Source organism: Dama dama, unplaced genomic scaffold, assembly GCF_033118175.1.
Source record: "Dama dama isolate Ldn47 unplaced genomic scaffold, ASM3311817v1 ptg000088l, whole genome shotgun sequence".
Classification (NCBI taxonomy): domain Eukaryota; kingdom Metazoa; phylum Chordata; class Mammalia; order Artiodactyla; family Cervidae; genus Dama; species Dama dama.
Window position 1 is genome coordinate 3,546,560 of NW_026870905.1, and position 7,906 is coordinate 3,554,465.

The window sequence follows — 7,906 nt, forward strand, 5'->3', positions numbered from 1 at the left end:
TCATATTTTTCACACCTTTTCAAGCTCTTCATGTTTTTGAACACCGCTACTTGCTCCTCGTATTTTTCAGACCGTTTCATGCTACTCATATTTTTGACACCTTTTCAAGCTTTTCATATTTTTCACACCTTTTCAGCCTCTTCATTTTTTTCAAAACTACTTCTTGTTCCTCCTATTTTGCAGACCGTTTCATGCTCATCTAATTTTTGACACCTTTGGAAGCTCTTCGTATTTTTCACATTTTTTGAAGCTCTTCATATTTTTCACACTTTTTCAAACACTTCATGTATTTCAACACCGCTTCTTGCTGCTTCTATTTTTCAGACCGTTGCATGCTCCTCATATTTTTGACCCGTTTTGAAGCTCTTTATATTTTTCACACCTTTTCAGGTTCTTCATGTTTTTGAACACCGTTTCATCCTCCTCATATTTTTCAGACCATTTCATGCTCCTCTTATTTTGACACCTTTTGAAGCTCTTCATATTTTTCACACCTTTTCAGGCTCTTCATGTTTCTGAACACCACTTCATGCTCCACCTATTTTTCAGACCGTTTCAAGCTCCTCATATTTTTGACACCTTTTGAAGCTCTTCATATATTTCACACCTTTTCAGGGTCTTCATGTTTTTCAACACCGTTTCATGACACTCCTATTTTTCAGACCGTTTCATGCTCCTCATATTTTTGACACCTTTTGAAACTCTTCATATATTTCACACCTTTTCAAACTCTTCATGTTTTTGAACACCGCTTCATGCTCCTCCTATTTTTCAGACCGTTTCATGCTCCTCATATTTTTGACACCATTTGAAGCTCTTCATATTTCTCACAGCTTTTCAGGTTCTTCATGTTTTTCAACACCGCTTCATGCTCCTCCTATTTTTCAGACCGTTTCATGCTCATATCATTTTTGACACCTTTTGAAGCTCTTCATATTTTACCACATCTTTTGAAGCTCTTCATATTTTTCACACCTTTTCAGTTTCTTCAGGTTTTTGAACACCACTTCATGCTCCTCCTGTTTTTCAGATCGTTTCATGCTCATCTCATTTTTGACACCTTTGAAACTCTTCATATTTTTTACACCTTTTGAAGCTCTTCATATATTTCACACCTTCTCTGGCTCTTCATGATTTTCAACACCGTTTCATGTTATTCCTATTTTTCAGACCGTTTAATGCTAATATCATTTTTGACACCTTTTGAAGCTTTTCATATTTTCCACAACTTTTCAGGCTCTTCATGTTTTTGAACACCGCTTGATGCTCCTCCTATTTTTCAGACCGTTTCATGCTCCTCATGTATTTCACACGTTTTGAAGCTCTTCATATTTTTCACACCTTTTCAGCCTCTTCATGATTTTGAACACCGCTTCATCATCCTCCTATTTTTCAGAATGTTTCATGCTCCTCATATTTTTGACAACTTTTGAAGCTTTTCATATTTTTCACAACTTTTCAGGCTCTTCATGTTTTTGAACAGAGCTTCATGCTCCTCCTATTTTTCAGACCGTATCATGTTCCTCATGTATTTTACACCTTTTGAAGCTCTTCATATTTTTCACACCTTTTCAGGCTCTTCATGCATTTGAACAACTTTTCATGCTCCTCCTATTTTTCAGACCGTTTCATACTCCTCATTGTTTTGACACCTTTTGAAGCTCTTCATATTTTTCACACCTTTTCAGGTTCTTCATGTTTTTCAACATCGCTTCATGCTCCTCCTATTTTTCAGACCGTTTCATGCTCCTCATATTTTTGACACCTTTTGAAGCTCTTAATATATTTCACAGCTTTTCAGACTCTTCATGATTTCCATTACCGCTTCATGCTCCTCATATTTTTCAGACCGTTTCATGCTCATCTCATTTTTATCACCTTTTGAAACTCTTCATATTTTTCACCCCTTTTGAAGCTCTTCATATTTTTCACACGTTTTCAGGCTCTTCATGTTTTTCAACACCACTTCTTGCTTCTCCTATTTTTCAGACCGTTTCATGATCCTCATATTTTTGACCCATTTTGAAACTCTTCATATTTTTCACACCTTTTCAGGCTCTTCATGTTTTTCAACACCGCTTCATGCTCCTCCTATTTTTCAGACCCTTTCATGCTCCTCATAATTTTGACACCTTTTGATGCTCTTCATATTTTTCACACCTTTTCAGGCTCTTCATGTTTTTCCACACCGCTTCATGCTCCTTCTATTTTTCAGACCATTTCATGCTCCTCATATATTTGACACATTTTGAAGCTCTTCATATTTTTCACACCTTTTCATGCTCTTCATGTTTGTGAACACCGCTTCATGCTCGTCCTATTTTTCAGACCGTTTCAGGCTCCTCATGTATTTCACACCTTTTGAAGCTCTTCATATTTTGCACAGCTTTTCAGGCTCTTCATGTTTTTCACAAACACTTCATGCTCGTCCTATTTTTCAGACCGTTTCATGCTCCTCATATTTTTGACAACTTTTGAAGCTCTTCATATTTTTCTAACCTTTTCAGGCTCTTCACTTTTTTGAACAACGCTTCATGCTCCTCGTATTTTTCAGACCGTTTCATGCTCCTCGAATTTTTGACACCTTTTGAAGCTCCTCATATTTTTCACACCTTTTGAAGCTCTTCATATTTTTCAACACCGCTTCATGCTCCTCCTATTATTCAGACCGTTTCATGCTCATCTCATTTTTGACACCTTTTGAAGCTCTTCATATTTTTCACACCTTTTCAGGTTCTTCATGTTTTTGAACACCGCTTCATGGTCCTCCTATTTTTCAGAACTTTTCATGCTCCTCATATAATTCAGACCGTTTGAAGCTCTTCATATTTTTCACACCTTTTCAGGCTCTTCATGTTTTTCAACACCGTTTCATGCTCCTCCTATTTTTCAGACCGTTTCATGCTCCCCATATTTTTGACACATTTTGAAGCTCTTCATAATTTTCACACATTTTCAGGCTCTTCATGTTTTTCAACACCGCTTCATGCTCCTCCTATTTTTCAGAATGTTTCATGCTCCTCATATTTTTGACACCTTTTGAAGGTCTTCATATTTTTCACACATTTTCAGGCTCTTCATGTTTTTCAACACCGCTTTATGCTCCTCCTATTTTGCAGACCGTTTCATGCTCCTATATTTTTGACACCTTTTGAAGCTTTTCATATTTCTCACTCATTTTGAGGCTCTTCATGTTTTTGAACATCACTTCATGCTCCTCCTATTTTTCAGACTGTTTCATGCTCCCCATATTTTTGACACCTTTTGAAGCTCTTCATATTTTTCACCCCTTTTGAAGCTGTTCATATATTTCACACCTTTTCAGGCTCTTGATGTTTTTCAACACCACTTCATGCTCCTTCTATTTTTCACACCCTTTCGTGCTAATCTAATTTTTGACACCTTTTGAAGCTCTTCATATTTTTCACACCTTTTGAAGGTCTTCATATTTTTCACACCTTTTCAGGCTGTTCATGTTTTTGAACACCGCTTATGCTCGTCCTATTTTTCAGACCATTTCATGCTCCTCATACTTTTGACACCTTTTGAAGCTCTTCATATTTTTCACACCTTTTCAGGCTCTTCATGTTTTTCAACACCGCTTCATGATCCTCCTATTTTTCAGACCGTTTCATGCTCCGCATATTTTTGACACCTTTTGAAGCTCTTCATATTATTCACACCTTTTCAGGCTCTTCATGTTTTTCAACAACACTTCATGCTCCTCCTATTTTTCAGACCGTTTCATGCTCATCTCATTTTTGACATTTTTGAAGCTCTTCATATTTTTCACACCTTTTGAAGCTCTTCATAATTTTCATATTTTTGAAGCACTTCATATTTTTCACACTTTTTGAGGCTCTTCATGTTTTCAACACCTCTTCAGGCTCCTCCTATTTTTCGGACCCTTTCATACTAATCTAATTTTTGGCACTTTTTGAAGCTCTTCATATTTATCACACCTTTTAAGTCTCTGCATGTTTTTGAACACCTTTACATGCTCCTCATGTATTTCACTCCTTTTGAAGCTCTTCATGTTTTTGAACACCGCTTCATCCTCCTATTTTTAAGAGGGTTTCATGCTCGTCGTATTTATGACACATTTTGAAGCTCTTCATATTTTTCACACCTTTTCAGGCTCTTCATGTTTTTGAACACCGCTTCATGCTCCTCCTATTTTTGAGACCGTTTCATGCTCCTCATATTTTCGACAGCTTTTGAAGCTTTCATATTTTTCACACCTTTTCAAGCTCTTCATGTTTTTCAACACCACTTCATGCTGCTCCTTTTTTGCAGACCGTTTCATGCTACTCATATTTTTGACACCTTTTGAAGCTCTTCATACTTCTCACACCTTTTCAGGCTCTTCATGTTTTTCAACACCGCTTCATGCACCTCCGATTTTTCAGACCGTTTCATGCTCATCTCATTTTCAACACCTTTTGAAGCTCTTCATATTTTTCACATCTTTTGAAGCTGTTCATATTTTTCACACTTTTTCAGGCTCTGCATGTTTTTCAACAACCTTTTTTGCTCCTCCTATTTTTCAGACCGTTTCATGCTCCTCATATTTTTCACACCTTTTGAAGCTCTTCATATTTTTCACACCTTTTCAGGCTCTTCATGTTTTTGAACACCGCTTCATGCTCCTCCTATTTTTCAGACCGTTTAAACCTCCTCATGTATTTCACACCTTTTGAAGCTCTTCATATTTTTCACACCTTTTCATGCACTTCATGTGTTTGAACATCATTTCATGCTCCTCATATTTTGCAGACCGTTTCATTCTTCTCATATTTTTGACACCTTTTGAAGCTCTTCATATATTTCACACCTTTTCAGGCTTTTCATTTTTTTCAACACCACTTCATCCTCCTCCTATTTTTAAGACCGTTTCATGCTCCTAATATTTTTGACACCTTGTGAAGCTCTTCATATTTTTCACACCTTTTCAGGCTCTTCATGTTTTTCAACACCGTTTCATGATCCTCATATTTTTCAGACCGTTTCATGCTCCTCATATTTTTTACACCTTTTGAAGCTCTTCATATATTTAACACCTTTTCAGGCTCTTCTTATTTTGCAACACCGCATCATGCTCCTCCTATTTTTGAGACCGTTTCATGCTCCTCATATTTCTGACACGTTTTGAAGCTCTTCATATTTTTCACACCTTTTCAGGCTCTTCATGATTTTGAACACCTCTTCATGATCCTCCTATTTTACAGACCGTTTCATGCTCTTCATATTATTGACCCCTTTTGAAGCTCTTCATATTTTTCACACCTTTTCAGGCTCTTCATGTTTTTCAACACCATTTCATGCCGCATCTATTTTTCAGACCGTTTCATGCTCCTCATATTTTTCACACCTTTTGAAGCTCTTCATATTTTTCAACACCGTTTCATGCTGCTTCTATTTTTCAGGCCGTTTCATGCTCCTCATATTTTACATACCTTTTGAAGCTCTTCATATTTTTCACACATTTCAGGCTCTTCATGTTTTTCAACACCATTTCATGCCGCATCTATTTTTCAGACCGTTTCATGCTCCTCATATTTTTCACACCTTTTGAAGCTCTTCATATTTTTCACAACTTTTAAGGCTCTTCATGTTTTTGAACACCAATTCATGCTCCTCCTATTTTTCAGAGAGTTTCATGCTCCTCATGTATTTCACACCTTTTGAAGCTCTTCATATTTTTCACACCTTTTCAGGCTCTTCATATTTTTCTACACCACTTCATGCTTCTCCTATTTTTCAGACCATTTCATGCTCCTCATGAATTTCACACCTTTTGAAGCTCTTCATATTTTTCACACCTTTTCAGTCTCTTCTTTTTTTTCAACACCACTTCATGCTCCTCCTATTTTTCAGACCGTTTCATGCTCATCTCATTTTTGACACCTTTTGAAGCTTTTCATATTTTTCACAACTTTTTAGGCTCTTCATGTTTTTGAACACGGCTTCATGCTCCTCCTCTTTTTCACAGTTTCATTCTCCTCAAGTATTTCACACCTTTTGAAGCTCTTCATATTTTTCACAACTTTTCAGGCTCTTCATGTTTTTGAACACCGCTTCATGATCCTCCTATTTTTCAGACCGTTTCCTGCTCTTCATATTTTTGACACCTTTTGAAGCTCTTCATATTTTTCACACCTTTTCATGCTCTTTATGTTTTTCAACACCGTTTCATGCTGATTCTATTTTTCAGACCATTTCATGCTCCTCATATTTTTCACACCTTTTGAAGCTCTTCATATTTTTCACACCTTTCAGGCTCTTCATGTTTTTCGACACTGTTTCATGCTGCTTCTATTTTTCAGACCGTTTCATGAGCCTCATAATTTTCACACCTTTTGAAGATGTTCATATTTTTCACACCGTTTTGAGGCTCTACATGTTTTTGAACACAGCTTCATGGTACTCCTATTTTTCAGTCCGTTTCATGGTCATCTCATTTTTGACACCTTTGAAGCTCTTCATATTTTTCACACCTTTTGAAGCTCTTCATATTTTTCACACCTTTTCATGCTCTTCATGTTTTTCAACACCCCTTCTTACTCCTCCTATTTTTCAGACCATTTCATGCTCCTCATATATTTGACACGTTTTGAAGCTCTTCATATTTTTCACACCTTTTCAAGCTCTTCATGTTTTTGAACACCGCTACTTGCTCCTCGTATTTTTCAGACCGTTTCATGCTACTCATATTTTTGACACCTTTTCAAGCTTTTCATATTTTTCACACCTTTTCAGCCTCTTCATTTTTTTCAAAACTACTTCTTGTTCCTCCTATTTTGCAGACCGTTTCATGCTCATCTAATTTTTGACACCTTTGGAAGCTCTTCGTATTTTTCACATTTTTTGAAGCTCTTCATATTTTTCACACTTTTTCAAACACTTCATGTATTTCAACACCGCTTCTTGCTGCTTCTATTTTTCAGACCGTTGCATGCTCCTCATATTTTTGACCCGTTTTGAAGCTCTTTATATTTTTCACACCTTTTCAGGTTCTTCATGTTTTTGAACACCGTTTCATCCTCCTCATATTTTTCAGACCATTTCATGCTCCTCTTATTTTGACACCTTTTGAAGCTCTTCATATTTTTCACACCTTTTCAGGCTCTTCATGTTTCTGAACACCACTTCATGCTCCACCTATTTTTCAGACCGTTTCAAGCTCCTCATATTTTTGACACCTTTTGAAGCTCTTCATATATTTCACACCTTTTCAGGGTCTTCATGTTTTTCAACACCGTTTCATGACACTCCTATTTTTCAGACCGTTTCATGCTCCTCATATTTTTGACACCTTTTGAAACTCTTCATATATTTCACACCTTTTCAAACTCTTCATGTTTTTGAACACCGCTTCATGCTCCTCCTATTTTTCAGACCGTTTCATGCTCCTCATATTTTTGACACCATTTGAAGCTCTTCATATTTCTCACAGCTTTTCAGGTTCTTCATGTTTTTCAACACCGCTTCATGCTCCTCCTATTTTTCAGACCGTTTCATGCTCATATCATTTTTGACACCTTTTGAAGCTCTTCATATTTTACCACATCTTTTGAAGCTCTTCATATTTTTCACACCTTTTCAGTTTCTTCAGGTTTTTGAACACCACTTCATGCTCCTCCTGTTTTTCAGATCGTTTCATGCTCATCTCATTTTTGACACCTTTGAAACTCTTCATATTTTTTACACCTTTTGAAGCTCTTCATATATTTCACACCTTCTCTGGCTCTTCATGATTTTCAACACCGTTTCATGTTATTCCTATTTTTCAGACCGTTTAATGCTAATATCATTTTTGACACCTTTTGAAGCTTTTCATATTTTCCACAACTTTTCAGGCTCTTCATGTTTTTGAACACCGCTTGATGCTCCTCCTATTTTTCAG